The 17,357-nt window shown below is 44.5% G+C and overlaps 1 pseudogene; it reads right to left on the reverse strand.

Moving 5' to 3' along the window:
* Positions 1-14,958: 14,958 nt before the first annotated feature.
* On the reverse strand, positions 14,959-16,336 carry LOC144785217 (cytochrome P450 20A1 pseudogene; annotated as a pseudogene).
* Positions 16,337-17,357: the final 1,021 nt, after the last annotated feature.

Consider the following 17,357-nt stretch of genomic DNA (forward strand, 5'->3'; position numbering starts at 1 on the left):
TTTCTTTAGGCCACCCATTCTTGATGAATGTTATGACTTTCTACAAAGACACATCATTGAGTAAAGCTTGACGCCATTCATTTTCAGACACAGCACACAATTGAGGAAGATCAATGGCAGCTACAAGATATTCATCCTTATCTTCCTCATCCATATTACTGCCTTTCTCAATCGTGTCAGAAGAACGAGAAAGAAAGTCAGCACAACCATTTTTGCTTCTTTGAATGTACTCAGCAGAAAAATCAAATTGTATCAATTTTGATGATAAACGTGCAATTCTGGGCGTGAACCCTCTAACATTTTTCCCACTAAGGATAAAAATCAAAGGTTTGTGATCAGTTTTAAGACAGAATTTCCTTCCCCAAAGAAAATTCCTAAACTTCATTATTGCCCACCAGCAAGCCAATAATTCTTTCTCAATTACAGAATATTTCATTTCAGCAGATGATAACACTCTAGAGGCAAATCCTATTGTGTTTAACTTTCCTTCTTTATCTTGAGAGAGTATTGCGCCTAGACCCACATTACTTGCGTCCACAGTAAGGGTACATATTAGAGAGGGATCAAAATGTTTTAAGATAGATGGAGACCTTAGTTGCTCCTTCACCCAATCAAAAACATCTTGACACTCATTGTTCCACTCAAAAACAATAACCTTCATCAACATACGTGAAAGTGGTCTTAGTTTAGTTGCAAAATGTTGGATGAACCTCGAGTAAAATTCACATAATCCCAAGAAGGATTTCAAAGTACTTTTGTCAGAGGGAGCTTTTGCTTTGATAATAGATTCAACAAGACTGGTTTTAGGAAGAATCCCTTTTTGGTTAAAAAAAATGCCCCAAATAGTCAACTTAACTTGTTGCAAAGACACACTTGTCTCTGCGCAAAATCACTCCATTATTTTGAAACCTGGATAATACTTCTTTCAGTATGACATGATGTGAACTTCTGTCAGGAGCATGAATAAGTACATCATACTAAAACACAGAAAGTCCTTCAATTCCCTTCAACATATTTGACATAATCTATTGGAACACGGATGCCGCTGAGGCGAGTCCGAACGGCATACGCACGTATTGGAACGTTCCAAAAGGGGAAACAAAAGCAGTGAAGGGTCTGGATTCTGGTGTCAATTCTACCTGGTGATAGGTAGACGCTAAATCTAATTTTGTGAAAACTTTTGCTTGTTTCAAACTGGACAATAACTCATTTATGTTGGGAAGGGGATGTGAATCAACCCATATTTCCTTGTTGAGACAACGAAGGTCCACACTAACCCTAAAGTCTCCATTCCGTTTTCTTGCAACAACCAATGGAGACAACCACAAGGATGACTCCACTGGTTCGATGATACCATTAGTACACAGCATGTTAAGTTCTTATTCTAGATCCTGTCTAATACTGAAAGGAACGTTCCTGAGTTTATGCTTCACAGGACAGGCATCTTCCTTAACAATGATCTTATGTTGGAAATTGTTTATTTTTCCTAACTCACCTGAGAAAACGTGTGGCTAATCATTGATTACATTTTCTATTTCAGGACTATTTCTTACTGCAACTACTTGGTTTTTTTGTACCAGGCCTGAGTACCATTCCAAATAAACCTTGGTGAAACCACCCTAAGATGTTTAACCCCTTATGTGCCACATAGATTTTTCCGAATATTTTCCTTCCCTTGAATTCCATAATTTCTTCTATATATCTAGACAGATTTATTTTGCGTCCTTCATAAGAGACAGCTTTTCGATCTGGAGGAAGGAGAACTCTATTTGGCCATGTCGTGTGATAAAGTTCAAGGGTAATCATTGAAATTTGTGCACCTGAATCAACCAAGAGATTAAGTACACAATCCCCTACTTCGATATTTACATAAGGATCAACACATAAGTTGGGACAATTTGAGGAGCACGTCATCTATCCCACCAGCAATCCCTTCCAGAGCAATCTCCGGCTCTGGAAGCGATATATAGATGACGTGTTGTGCATTTGGTCAGGTACTGAGGAAGATCTGGTCACATTTCTACAATGGCTCAACGGTCAGGATCCTAGTTTGAAATTCATTTGGTCCTACAGCCAGCATAGGGCAGTGTACCTTGACTTGGTTATTGAGTCTAAGAAGGACAGCATCAATACCTGTGTTCATCAGAAACTCACTGATAGGAACTCTTTGCTCCTATATGATTCTTTCCATCCCCGGGCACTGAGAGATAATCTCCCAGTGGGACAGTTCCTCCGGTACAGGAGGAACTGTTCTACCACGAATGTGTTTCTGGATCAATCACAGGAACTGACCACCAAATTGATGAATCGTAACTACCCTAACAAAGTGGTTAGATATGCCAAAAAAAGAGCTCTAAATACCCCACGCAGTGTACTCCTCGAGAAAAATGTGAGAAAAAGAGAAGATTGTGTCCCGGTCGTCATGACTTTTGACCCCATAGCTATGAGAATTAGACAGTGAATAAGAAAACACTGGTCACTTCTGTCCAATAGTGGGTTTCGAATGCCTCCGCCCAGGTTTGCTTTCAAGCGTGGGTGCAATCTTAAGGACAAACTCGTGCACACCCGTGAGCCCCTGAACAGTGTAGCGAATGCCACTACAATTCCCAACGGACACTACCCTTGTGGCTCCTGTTCGGTATGCCCCTCACCAAGAAGTGTACCAGCGTCTTGTTAGCATCTGGTAAGGAATGGTTTTTAAATCATTTCAGTAACTGCAACACCACCCATGTGGTGTACCGACTCTTATGCCAATGTGGCTTGCAATACGTCGGTCTGACGACACGTAAAATTAAGGTCAGGGTGCAAGAACACCTTAGCACAATCAAGGCAGGATAGCTGACGACAAAATTAGTACAGCATTGTCACATTGAAAAACATTCTTTTACTAGGACGGTCCTGAAAAAGGTGAAGGGGAACCCACAGAATATCGAGGATGTCCTGCTATCCAAGGAAGCACGTTGGATTTATTGGGAAAAAAACTGATCAACTGGGGCTGAATGAGATTATTGAGTGGAATAGGATAAATCTTTAACTGACCTGGCTCTTTGGTATTCACAAGGGCTCTGGTGGATCGCAGCGCCGCAACACCAGCGGTTATAGACTGTTCCATCCATTGATAAGGGGAGGCTCCTCTCTTTTTTTTGGCCCTTGATACAACTATGTATTGCACTGTGCACTGGGTACTTGTATGATAAGGACATATTTGTTCTGTCTAATCAGGGAACACGGCTTGATGTACTGGCTCTCTTTGGACATCCATTTCTAAGGGCTGTCAGCCGTGCTTTCTAAGATTTTTAGAAGCGACTTTGCTCTGTGCGGGACAAATTGAGAATAACAGTGCCCTTGCTGACACATTCGTCCTGTTTTCCTTACTCATATTCAGGCATTGTGTTAATTACATTTCTTTACTGCCTGAATGTACATTGCACCGGCAGATTCCAAGCCCATGTAGGTGCTGTATCAGTCTTTCTCTAACCATTGAAAGATGGCCCCCACTTTAGAAGACGCTGGATCACGTGCTTTTCACGTCACAGCGCCCCAGCGGTCACGTCTCTCCTACTTCATTCAGTCAGAATAGGGACGCCAGGACAGAAGGAGACAACGCGCTCTGGATTGCGGCACACAGTGAGCTGTAGATATCCCGGTTTGGAGGGCGGCTTTTACTCACTTGACAAGGCAGTAGAAACAGGCCTTTTAGCTGTTATGACTTGAATCGGAAGAGGGCCATTTTCTTGGTTTCGAAGGAAGCCGCACGCTATTTTACCGTGTTGATGTTTATTTAGCCCCCTGTCTTTTACAAAGCTACGTACTTGGTGTTAATGGTCCAGGGGCTCTTAGAGTTCTTTCCATGTCAGTATAACATCATTGTGATGCAGGATTTAAGTTTCGGGGGTGTAACATTTCCGCATGATGGTCAGTGCTTTGCAAAACAATCTTATATGTTTGGTTCATATTAAGAGATTCTGAGAAAACCCACACGAGTTCTTTAACAAGTCAGTTTTAGTAGGTTGTTTTCCTTTTTGTACATACTTGTTTAATAATGAACACTGTTGCCATCGGTGTTCGAATGCCGCTAGTGACGCTTTTCATTTTGTGTTCCGCAGATTGATGATCACAATCACAGTGACCACATTGAGAGAAAGCTCTCTCTGGAGTAATAATATTTAATGCGCTGATGCCTCGGCGGCCGGTATGAGTGCGGTGGTTTGCCTGAGGGTAATTACTGAGAATATACTACACACACAGGTTTCAAATAGTGGCAGACTGGGTTTTTAATGCTTTCATTATTGTCCTTCTTCTTCCTGACAGTTGACATAGAACATAGTGTCCAACAGTGGTGTGGCAACAAAGTGTGCGGCCCTGACGAATCTTCCAAAGACATTGAGGCAGAGAAACATGTTGGCGATAGGTAATGGTATGCGATGGTAGCTACCAGCCTTTTTAATTCAATAGTTCACACCTAGTATCTAGAAATAAAAAAAGTGCGGAGAGGTGTGCCTGTTGATTTTAAGCACATTCATTTGTCACTAGCAGATTTTATGTGCGACCACTTTCCTTTTCACTATTTGGTTGGTTTGGACACTTTTTTCTTATATTTTTTTAATATTTTTTCTATTTTCTTTTGAATTGAATGACGACCAGTGATGAAAAAGGGGGCTCAATCTGGTGATTATATATACCAGTCCCCCCGAGGGTGGTGTTCCCGTGAGGTGTCTTTCGGTTCATTACACATTTTTTCTGCAGAAATCTGTCTGCTGTTAATCCTATTGGGTAGATTCACTGTATTGATTACGGTTTCAGACAGTTTGTGTTCTATGTGATTGTCAGGAGTTGTTGGCCAATACGTTTTTACTTTATTATAAAAAGAGCAGACGCATTGCAGTAAATACCCCCATAGAAAAGATGGTGAATAGGGGAGTGTAACAGAGATCATGAATATGTGACAGGCCTGTTACAAAATACACTGACATATTCTTTGCGCCCAAAGGACAGTGTTTATTGATTGTTGATGGTTTTTGAGTGGAGGGCAACACTGTCCTTTTCTTTCCCTCTGAGCTCCTTTTTGTTATAGATAGTCACCCGTGACAACACCATCATCTTGAACAACAACCACCATATTGCTAAGATCTTTAGTAACAAATTCCTCATCATCACGTAAAGTATCCTCATCAACCACACATTTTACAGGATTAGGTTTTTGACTGAATCTATTTTTACCTGTTTGACAAACCTTTGCAAAGTGACCTACTTTGTTGCAAATTTTACATGTTACAAATTTCGCTGGACATTTACCATTAGGGCCATGTAGTTTATAACCACACCTAAAACAAATGTTAGTTTTAGAAAAAAAAGAATTTTGTTTGTCAAATGACTGCTGTCCATCAGATCCTTTGTTGTAGGTCATTTTAGTTTCTTTTACCATCACTGCCGTAATAGCCTCATTCTTCTTTTCTTCCAGTTCTTTTACCGAGATCTGTGACGTTTCAATACTTTTTGCTACTCTAATTGTTTCTTCAAGAGTAGGATTTCCCAACGTTAATAGTTTTTTTTTAATGGTTCTATCAGTACATTTGGTTATGAATTGATCTCGGACAAGTTGATCAGCAAAATTCTCAAATTGACAGTCTGAAACAAGACTTCTTAAAGCTGTAATATAGTTGTCAACGTCTTTGCCAGTGTTTTGTGTACGTAAGAAAAACTTGTGTCGAAGTACTACTAAGCTAGGTTGAACATCGAATCTTGTTTGTAGTTTTTTGATTGTTTCTTGATACTCATCAAGAATTTCACCCTCCGCTTGCACTGGATTAGGAAGATGTTTTAAAATTTCTCTTCCCTCATAACCCAAAGAATGTAATAAAATGTACTTCTTCCTCTCAGCACGAAATCTCATTGCACCAATTGCACCAAGGTAAGTCTCAAAATCATCAAACACTTCCGCCATTTTATAGGTGGATCTCCTGGTGTTTCTAGAAATGGTGTGGGTGGCGAAAATGCTTGCATAGTTATTAAAAGAATATAATTTTAAGAACAGAATAGTTCAAACGTATATAGATACTTGTAAATAGAGAAAATAAATTAAATGAAAGAAGAAAAAAATATCAAATACATGTTATTAATATTTTACCAAAAATGCTTGTGAAGAATCCTCTTTTCCTTTTAATAACTTTGATGGTTTCTTTATGTTTAAAAACAATTCACAGATGTTTTGTTATAAATGTCCAATAGGTGGCAGTATTGCTATAGACTTCATAGAATTTGTTATAGACTTCATAGAATTTGTTTGCTTTTGATACTCTCCACGTAGCTGCTTCGTGTAAACTGGGATTGTCTGTGTAATTGTAATTTATGCCACTCCTATTGTTTATTTATTGCAGGCTTTATACCAAAGAACATTTGCAACCAAAGTCCATAATGACGCGAGTATAATTCTTTCCTTTTTTCCCGTGTAGAAAGAAATCTCTATGACATCAGTGCTTATAATTCTATCCTTCGTTCTTGAGTAGGAGAGCTTTATTACGTCAATCCTTTATGTCATCTCCTTCAAGACAGCAACCTTCCCGGAGAGCTGGAAGCACACCGAGATCAACGCCTTACTGAAGAAACCTAAGGCGGACCCCAAAGACCTCTCCCTGCTTCCATTCCCAACAAAGGTCACTGAAAAAATCGTCAACAAACAACTGACCCACTACCTCGAGGAGAACAACATCTTGGACCCATCCCAGTCCGTTTTCCGCAGCAACCACAGCACCGAGACAGCCCTCATCGCCACCACCGGTGACATCAGGAGCCTGCTTGACAAAGGAGAAACAGCAGCTCTCATCCTCCTGGACCTGTCAGCCGCCTTCGACACGGTCTACCACAGCTTACTACGAACACACCTGCACGACGCTGGAATCCAAGGGAAAGCCCTGGACTGGACCACATCATTCCTTTCCGGCAGAACCCAGAGCTTCCGCCTCCCCCTTCCGTTCCAAAGCCACCGAGATCATCTGCGGCATACCCCAGGGCTCTTCCCTCAGCCCGATGCTGTTCAATATCTACATGGAACCCCTCGCCCACACCGCCCGACAGCACGACCTCAACATCATCTCCTACGCCGAAGACACCCAGCTTATCATCTCCCTCACCAAACACCCCCACATCGCCAAAATCAACCTCCACCAAGGAATAAAAGACATCGCCGAATGGATGAAGAACAGCCAACTGAAGCTGAACTCAGACAAGATGGAGGTCCTCTTCCTTGACCCCGCCCCCTCAGCCTGGGAAGACACCTGGTGGCCGACATCACTAGGAACAGCACAAACACCCACCGACCATGCACGCAACCTAGGGGTCATCTCCGACGACACCCTCTCCATGACTAAACATGTCAACGCCGTCTCCTCATCCTGCTTCAACACCCTCTGAATGCTTCGCAGTATCTTCAAGTGGATCCCCACCGAAACGAGAAAAACAGTCACCCAGGCCCAGATCACCAGCAGGCTGGATTACGGAAACACCCTCTATGCAGGAACGTCGGCTAAGCTCCTGAGAAGGCTGCAACGCATCCACAACGCCTCAGCACGCCTGATCCTCGACATCCCCCGCCGCAGCCACATCACCCCCCACCTGAGAGACCTGCACTGGCTCCCGGTCAACAAGAGGGGCATCTTCAAGCTCCTCCTCCACGCACACAAAGCTCTCCACAACACCGCCCAGCATACCTCAACAGATGACTCAGCTTCTACACCCCCACCTGCCAGCTCCGCTCGACAGGCCTCGCCCTCGCCACAGTCCCTCACATCCCAAGATCAACCACCGATGGCAGATCCTTCTCCCACCTCGCCGCCAAGACCTGGAACACACTCCCCACTAAACTACGGCAGGCCCAAGACCTAATGGCCTTCAGAAGACTCCTCAAGACCTGGCTCTTCGATCAGTAGCTGCACCCCCCCCCCCGGCTCCTTGAGACCCTCACGGGTATGTAGTGCGCTTTATAAATGTCTTGAATGATTGATTGATTGATAGAGAACCTGAGGGGTAGTGCGGTATGAAGCTTCCTCTGATAGATATTTCAATTGTAAATTATCTTAAAAGGACAGTAAAATGAATAGAAGAGTGTATGTAATGGAAAAAGGGAGAGTCCGTTTGGGGTGGAGAGAGCAAAAAGCATTATTAGGCATTATCCTGGATCTCAATCACCCCAAGCAGGTATTGTTGACAGAGGATGTGGAGAGATTGAAGTGGAGTAATAAGTATTGCAAGTTATTTGCAAGCCAACTTGGATATTTGGATAAATTTGAACAACACATAGTTTTGAAGGGAGGGAATGTACCGAAGGTTCAAAAAATGAGAAATGTACCTTTTGCCTTGAGAGCGTAACTTAAAGGAGGAACTAAATAGGTTGTTTGAGGCAAGAGTTGAAGAGCCAATAGAGTCTTCTGAATGGCTCAGTCGCATCATTTTTAGTGTGCAAAGGAAATGGTAAACTGCGCATGTGCGTTGATTTGAAAGGCCTCATCAGCACAATATTTGGGTCAACCGTCAACCATTGCCTCATATAAATGAAAGGATTTCCAGTATAAAGAATGGCAAATACTTTTCAGCAATAGATCCAATGAATACCACCAGGTCCATTTACATCCTTAATCTAAACACCTCACGTAATTCATAACACCTGAAGGCATGTTTTAATTTCTACGTATGCCTTTTGGTTTGACATCTGCACCTGCAGTTTATCAAATTCTTATAAGTAGCATTTTAAGGAAAATTTCAAATGTAGTGGTTTTCAGGATAATATTTGGGTTTGGAGTGCAGATATTGTAGGTCATGATTGAATTTTAAATGCAGTACTGGAGAAACTGCAAGAAGTGGGATTAACAGTTAGCGTGGATAAATGAAAAATTGGGTTGATGCAAGTAGATTAACTGGGTCATACATTGTCTGGGGAGGGTGTGACGACTAAAAATAAACTACTTGAAGCTGTAGAGTGTGCACCATCACTAGCTTATAAGAGCCAATTGTGCGCTTTTCTTGGTCTTGACAATTATCACTCTAGGTTTGTGTACGATTTTGCCAATAAGGTACATGTTTTCAAGAATATTGATGAAAAAAGGAGTGAAATTTGAATGGACTGGGGAAGGTAAGCAAGCTTTTGAAGGGATAAAACTGGAGATTATGAACGCTGTAGCCCTAAAGCCATTTGATCCACGTGAAAGAATAATGGTGGTAGTGGATGCAAGTTCTCATGGTTTGGGGCCTGTATTTATGCAGAGGAAAGGTGGACAAGGGAGTGTGGTTACGTTTGCCTCGTAAACTCTTAAGGAGGCCGGAACTACATATTCAGTCATTGAGAGGGAGGCACTTGCAGGCTGGTGGGGTGTCAGTTATTTCAAAACATATGTATTGGAGGCAATTTGAGTTGAGAATCAATTATAAGCTGTTGATTTACTTGTTCACTGTTAAAGGTGCAGTTAGGGCAATGCCAAGAAAATTGTTTATACCGATTGCAAGAGTATTATTTTATACTGAAGTATGTTCCAGGAGGTAGGAACATAAATGCTGACTGTTTATCCCGATTACCATTGCAGAAACAGGACGTGGATGATGAGGGTGGAGAAGAGTGGTTAGTGGCCAGTGTGGATGAATTAAAAGGTGGGGCCATAAGTGAGGTGGAATGGAAGCAAGCAATTTGGAGGATGAAATTCTGAAGTAATAATTGACAGGCTTTTCAAATTCTGCTATAGTCAGGTGCAGTGTTCAAGGAAAGTATATAGAGAGTATAGGATGGTCTGGTTTGATTTGTTGGTTTTAGATGGGATTGCAAAAAGAGATGGTAGGTTGGTGGTGCCCTTGGTATTGCAAGCCAGGATACTAGGGCTACTGAATGAAGGGCATAGCGGCATGTCAGGCATGAAGAGGAGAGCTCGTATCAACTTTTGGTAACCAGGCATAAATAAGGAGGTGTGCTCGAAATTGTGTAGCATGTGTGTAGCGACGAGTTCCATGGGTCAGAGGAGTCTCCCATCATGTCCACTAGGCTGCCAGAAAAACAATTGCAGAAGGTGGTGATGGGCATTTGTGGATAATTTAGCACCAGAGGAATAATAAATAAATATGCCATAGTATTTGTGGATTACTTTTCCAAAGGGCCAGAAACAGCTTTTGTAAGGGAGATAAAGGAATCCAACATTATAGATTTTTCTGAACACGTGTTCAGTAGGGAGGGTTACCTTGAATGCGTACAAAGGTAATGGGCCTCAATTAACAGCAGAGGAACATCAGATGTATGGGGGAGAGATTGGGGCATCACACCACATAATGGCCATTTATCATCCCAGAAAAAAATGGTCTAGGTTAGAGATGTAATCATGTTGAAAGAGTGTGTGCAACTGGGCGATGAGGGTATTAAGAATGTGGTTAAGGAAATGTGGAGTTATTGCAACACGCCTCATACAGCCACAATGGAAACCCCATTTAGCCTTCTTAAGGGTAAACAAGCTAGCACCAAAGTGGCACCTGCATGGATAAACAGATAAAACACGAAATGTGTTTGAAAAAGGGATCTGGAACATAAGGTAAAGGAATATCAAGAAATGTCTTTGCGTAGTCATTGTGACTGATGAGGAATAATGCACACAATTTTGTGTGCTGGGATTGGGTAAGGACATTTCCGATGTGTGCTGGGATTGGGTAAGGACATTTGGCGACGGGTGCTGAACAACCCTCAAGAACCCACGAAGTAGCGGCAATTATTCTTCGGTCAGTTAAAAAAATTATATATATATCTCTACACAGAAGATAACGTGTCCGGAAGCAGTGCTCTGAGCAAGCTTAATCTCCTGCAGTGTCGGTAACGTGGCAGAACAGCAATCCTGAAACTTATAAAAGATTTGCTGTACATAGCGAGAACGTTTTCGCCGATATCGGAGAAGCAGCTGAAGAAGGCAGAAAATCGCCCAAGTGATTGCGGTAAGCTGCGCATGCTTTCGGGGGGATTAACACCTTGGCTGCTAGAGATATTTTCCTCCTGTGCTGCATTCCATGATTTCCCATTGTTCATGACAAGGTCAGCTCGTCATTATCACAGCTCCAGTGTGCCTCATGATGAGCTGAGCTCGTCATGAGCATGGAAGGAGGTAATATTGCCCGCATAAAAAACTGTGAGCAGAGCACGGAAAAAGGGTGTCATAGAAGCTGGAACGCAAATTAAAGACATGCGTTCCAGCTACTGAAGAAAACGTCCTAAAACGTGCGTGTGAAGAGAGAGGAACAGCACGTATGCGTTGTGCGATGGCTGTGCTAGCTTTGTTGAAGATGTGGTGTGGGCACGGGTCTAATGGTGATCGGAGTGAATGGTGTTCATGGTCTTGCAGGTGTCCTCGTCATTGATGCTGGTCCAGGATAGCAGGCGGTTGGTGCTGCTGGTGGTTGGGGGGGGGTGGTTGTCTGGGGGGTTGTAGTGCTGAAGCTGTCGTAGATGTTGGCGATCTTGCGGTGGAAGAAGGTGGCCAGTGAGTCACACAGGTCTTGCGAAGGTGGGATGTCGTTGGTGTTAGAGCTGGTGTTGGAGAGTTCCTTCACAATGTTGAAAAGCTCTTTGCTGTTGTGTGCGTTGTTATCTAGGCGGTCCTTGAAGGAGGCCTTCTTGGTGGCTCTGCTGAGTTGATGGTGTCTGCGGGTGGCGTTCTTGTGGGCTGTGTAGCTGTCAGGTGATCGTTAGTGGAGCCAGATCTCCTCCAATTTTCGGCATGTTCGTTTGGAGGCCTGGAGGTCTTCAGTGAACCAGGTGGCTTTCTTGTTGGTGTGGCTGTTGGAGGGTGTCTTGAGTGGGGCGAGGGTGTTGGTGCAGTAGTCGATCCATTGTCTGAGGTTGCGGGTGGCGGTGTCAGAGGAGTCAGCGGGTAGGTTCTAGGCGGGGCTGGTGGTTAGCTGGTCATCAGTGACTTTGCTCCAGCATCGTCGAGGCAGCAGTTGGGTGCGGTGGTGCGTGGTGGGATTCTTGAAGGTGAAGTGGATGCAGTGGTGGTCTGTCCAGTGGGGTTCGGTGATGTGGTTGAAGGAGATGTGGGGGCATGCGGTGAAGATGGGGTCGAGCGTGAGGCTGTCAGCGTGGGTGGGTGTTGTCATGAGCTGTCTAAGTCCGAGGTTGGCGAGGTTGGAGATTAGGGTGTTGGAGTTGGCATCATTGTTGTTCTCAAGGTGGAAGTTCAGGTCTCCTAGGAGGATGTAGTCTGTGGAGGCGAGGGCGTGTATGCTGATGAAGTCTGCGATAGAGTCGCTGAACTGCAGTCGGGGTCCGGAGGGTCTGTAGATGAGGGTTCTTCTGAGGGTGGTGTTGGGGTCTTTGTGGATCTGGAAGTGCATGTGTTCAGCGGTGCTGAGGGTGTCGTCGGTGTTGGTCGAGACTCTAAAAGAGTGTTCCTGTGGACGATGGCGATTCCTCCTCCTACCCCATTGGTAAGGTCCTTGCGGGTGATCTTGTAGCCTTCCGGGATGACCATGGCGATGCCAGGTGCTGAGGCGGGGTTCAACCAGGTCTCTGTCAGGAAGGCGACGTCTGGGGTGGTGCAGTCGAGAAGATCCCAGAGTATGACGGCGTGTTTGTGCGCAGAGCGGGTGTTGAGGAGGATGCAGTTGAGATAGTTGTCTTCCTTGGTTGGTGGTTTGGCTAGCCGGATGCTGGTGAAGCTGCAGCTCCGGCAGGTGAAAGGTCCCTGGGTGCACTTCGTGTGGCCCGGTAGCAGGCGTGGTCCCGGCCGGTCTTGAGTGCGTGGAGGGTGCTGGCGTCGTAGTTCAGTTGGGAGTTGTTACATCCACGGGGCCAGGGGTTCTGGCACTGGGCACGGTCCAGGCGTGGACGGGCGCAGACGGGCTTGCCTTAGGCAGGCCTTCGGCGGGCCGCGTCCCCGCGTAACGGCCGCCATGATAAGGGAAGGTGGGAGAGAGGAGCAGCTTGGGTGGGGGGCAACGGGCGAATGGGAGCGGGGGTGGGGCCGCAGGGGGTGCAGCGGCAGGAAGCGGGACTGGTGAGGGGGCGCGGGGAGGGAAAAAGACAGAAGCAGGGAGCACAACATTGCGATAAAATACAGGGCAGAAGCACAAATTCCGAGAAAAACAGAAACACTGGAACAACAGTAGGAAAACACAGCTGAGAGAAAAACGGTCGGACGAAGGCCTACCAGGCGGGCCTCGAACTCGGCAGGAGCAGGGGGTAGCACGGGCGCAGTCAGGTGGAGCTACGCAGTGTGGGGAGCGACCTGCCTGGAAACAGGGTCAAGGGTCAGGTGGAAATTATGTCCATTCTCTTATGCTTTCCCACACTTGCTTTTTAATTATAGTGTAAGAGGAGCACAAGTCTGCTCAAACAGAAACATTAGTTTCATTGATGTTCATAGTACTTTTGGGTGGACGATACCCTTCTTTTATTTTTCCAATAAAATTCTCTCTTATTACTAATACCTCAACTCTGTCTTCCTCCTCTTCTACTGAATACTCTCTGCTGTACTCCTTGACAGCATTCAGTGACCATTTCCAACCGTCTTGACTCACTGATTTTCACATATACGATTAATATTATTAATATTTTTGCTTTTGCAGCAGGGCATCTTTCTGCATCTGCTGAATGACTAAAACTCCCACATCTAAGACATACACATTTATTTTTAATTGAAAGCATTTCGGTTGATTTACTTAGCATATTATTTCATTTTCTGTACCACATTCACTATGTTGAGATCACTTTTATCTTTAACTTTGTCCTCATTAAATTCTTTAACATATCTGGATGTGTTTTTTTTTACAAGCATAGCAATGTCCATAGTCTTTTGCAAGGAAGAAACCATCAGCTCCAGCATCCTCTCTTGCATTTTAACATTACTTTGTGCAAGTCTTTAAACTTACATGTTGCAGCTAATGTTGTTAACACTGACAAATATAAACTGTGTTTACTAGGGACAGTGCACTTCGTTTTTTGGCCACTAGAGGGAGTACAGTTGTATTCAAACAGTATTGTTAGATTTCAAGTTATTGAGGCCTTTATCTGCAGAATTCCAAGGTGTGGGTTGAGCCTGTCTGTCTCCTAGGTGGTTCTGAACAGGAAAAGCAGCTCCCCCCCCCAGGCCAGCAGACCCAGGACTGGGGATTGGCTATTCAACTACCAGGCAACTCTGAGCCTTCCCCTCACAGTAGCCCAGGTCCCTTAAGGCCTCTGCTGGGTGCACCCCAAATCATTCTCCTCCATCATGTGAGTTGCAGCCTCCCTGTGCCCCAGATTGCAGTGAGCAGAGTCCAGGAAGTGGTAAGGAGGCAGAATAGTGCTGTCTCTTCCCCAAAACAAAAGTTTTAAAAAAAAACGATTTTCCCTTTCTGTGATTTCTGTCTTTGCCTGTGGTTGTTACAATTTAAAAATTGTAGTTTTGATCTGCCTGCGATTGGATATTTTATTAGCCGTTTTGTGTTTTAAACTTGTGTTTTTTCCTGCCCATGAATTCTTCCATTTAACGTGTTGAATTGTGGGATTTGCAGCCCAAACTCTGTAGTTTTTCCCTCTCATTGCTGATGCTATTATAGTGCCCTGTTCTGAGTGGCACATACCAATCTCAAGTATACTTGGGGAGGTGGGGAAAGCATTCTACATTCTTTGCAAACGTTTACATGTGCCTGCTAACCACTATTTTTGAAAAACACTTTCAATGTGAGAAAAAAACTTTTCTATGAAAGTGAATTTTATAGTGTAAAAGGGGATTCAAGTTTGACATTTATTGGGGTTAGAGTTGTACTCTGTCAATTTCATTTGTCTATTTGTGACCCAGGAAGAAGTGATTGCAGGTGGCAAAGCCCATCATCGGAACTGCTGGCCACCATCTTTTTCCCCATTGACTTTTCAAAGTAGAGCCCTGAGTGCTTCAGCACCCCACTTGGCATGAAGCAGTATTTTTCGAAATGTAGGCACTTGCTGGATGGAACTGCTTGTTCTTAGCTTCTTTTGGAAACAGTGACTCACGCCTCCTCCTTTGGCGATGTCACTAGTTCATACCGCGTCTCGATGACCTGCCCTGGCACTGGGTGTAAGCGCAGTTTGCGCACTAGCACGCTCAACAACACTGTCACCACAATGTACGCAAACCTAAACTCAGGGCACGAAGCCGAGCAAAGAAAGGCTTTTCCGGGCAGACTCATCGTCAAATCTATCAGGATCAAATCTGTAGGCTGAGGGCCAGGCTGTGCTGTCCTGAAGCACCACTCCAATAGCATAAAGTACCTGGGTCTCTTTGGGAATGACATGCTGGTCAACTCTGCCTTCCAGGTCCTGAAGCCGTGCTGCAATGGGTGTGAGTCTAGCTGTCTTTACTATCTCACAGAGGACTTGCCGGCAATACCTGAGCTACTCAACTTTCTCCAGTGTGATGGGCCCCTTGCCTAGTATTTGGGCCATCTCCTTGTAAAGCTTCTCCTGAGCGTCCTCCGTTGTGGTGAGGAAATATAAAGCCCATGGACACATGTCAGCTGTAATAACACATCCTGCCAGTGAGAAGATCATGCTGTCCTCCAGCACCTGCTTGTCGCTCAGGTTACCCTGCAGCAAGGCGTTCAAGAAGATCTGTCGAGGGATGCTCTTACCGCACCTTTCTCTCGCCAGCTTTTTTAGGACAGATTCCATCTCCATCAGGGCATTCTCATACAGCTTTTTTCTTGTTGTGCTCTTGTCAAATGACCCATCCAGGAAACCTTTCCCAATTTCTTCCCAGATAGCACAGTGGTTCTTGCGGAAGCGGATCAACTCCTGCTCATCCTCAAAGCTATTCCCCATAGCTGTCTGCCTCACTGACTTCATGCCATAGCCCAACATGTGCTGGCTGAAGGGCTTGTGCTGGGATGCTGGAAAGGGCAGCCATTTTGTTACCAGGTCTCCTGACAACTTCAAGATTATGCCAAAGTTGCTTTGTAAAGACCTGCTCATGCCACTTTCATACAGCCTCTTCCGCACATGACTTTCACCAGCCTCCCCAATGGCTCCAGACTGGTAGCCCAACAAGGACTTTAGCATCATTTCAAAAGGGTCCGAGGTCCGGTTGGGGTTGATGTGCTGCCGAAAAAGATCGCGGGACCCCAGGCTGACCACCAGGCGCCGTCCAAACCAAAACGATGCCACAGGCCCAAACTTCTCATGCAGGTTCACAAGGAATTCGTGCAGGCTGCCGCAGCTCACTATATCCTGCAGGTTTCCATCTTTCTCATCTGTTGGCGTCAGGCTGGGAATACCTGAAGACTGCCTGGAGGCAGGGTAGAGGTACAGCACAGCTCCCACCAAGATCAGAAGGAACGTGATAGCAAACATCACGAAGTTCAACATGTCTGCTCACTTTTTCCGTAGCAGCGTGTTTAACTAAAAGAAAATCTTCCCGTTTGCCCTAGCAGCCCAAATCATAAGTGCTCATCTCTATGCCTCTGGCAACGCTTTTTTTTTTATTGAAGGAACACCTCTTCATGCTACTAAGGACCCCCCACCTCTGTGTACATGAAGAACACTGACTACCCTTCAGCACCCCAACTGTACAACTCAAATACATTTCAAAGCCTATCTTATGCGCATTCATGGATAATTAAATACATGCATTCCAGTTCATTCCTGCATTTAGATGTAGAACGGCTCCCACCCCCTGCATGATTTGCTTCATCACCTTCTGATTTCGTAGGGACTTTTGTAAAAATCGCGCCATTTTTACAAAAGTGCTGATTTCGCGGGCACTTTTGTAAAAATCGCTGCATTTTTACAAAAGTGCAGATTGCTCGGCAAACCGCGAAATCGTAAAATTCTGGAGGGTCTGATCAAGGGTAGCAAGCGCTATATAAATACAAACCTCTTTCCCTTCACTATCCCGCCACCTACCATTCTCTACCCAAATAGTTAAATAACATATCCACTACTCAAATTACTTCATATTTCACTAAACTAATTTTCAACACTAATCCTTTATGAGTTCTGGAGTGGCGTGCTACTCGCCAGCAAAGCGCTTCAACATCCATCAGGGGTAACAAGTGCTATATGAATGCAAACCTTTCTTCCCCTTTTATCCCTCCGCTATCCTTCTCACTCCAAATAACTGACTAATATCCACCACTGGAATTACTTTCATATTTCAACATATTAATTCAACAGTAATCCTTTATGAGCTATCTGAATAGCATGTTTCAACACCCCATCAGGGGTAAAAAGCATTATATAAATACAAACCATTTTTTCCTTCTGCTATCATTCCAAATCCAAATAACTGACTTACTTATCCTCCACTTAAAATGCACTTGCATGTTTCACTATACTAATTCAACACTAATCCTCTATGGGTCCCGGAGTAGCGTGCTACCCGCCGAAA

Source organism: Lissotriton helveticus, chromosome 10 (genome assembly GCF_964261635.1).
Source record: "Lissotriton helveticus chromosome 10, aLisHel1.1, whole genome shotgun sequence".
NCBI lineage: Eukaryota > Metazoa > Chordata > Amphibia > Caudata > Salamandridae > Lissotriton > Lissotriton helveticus.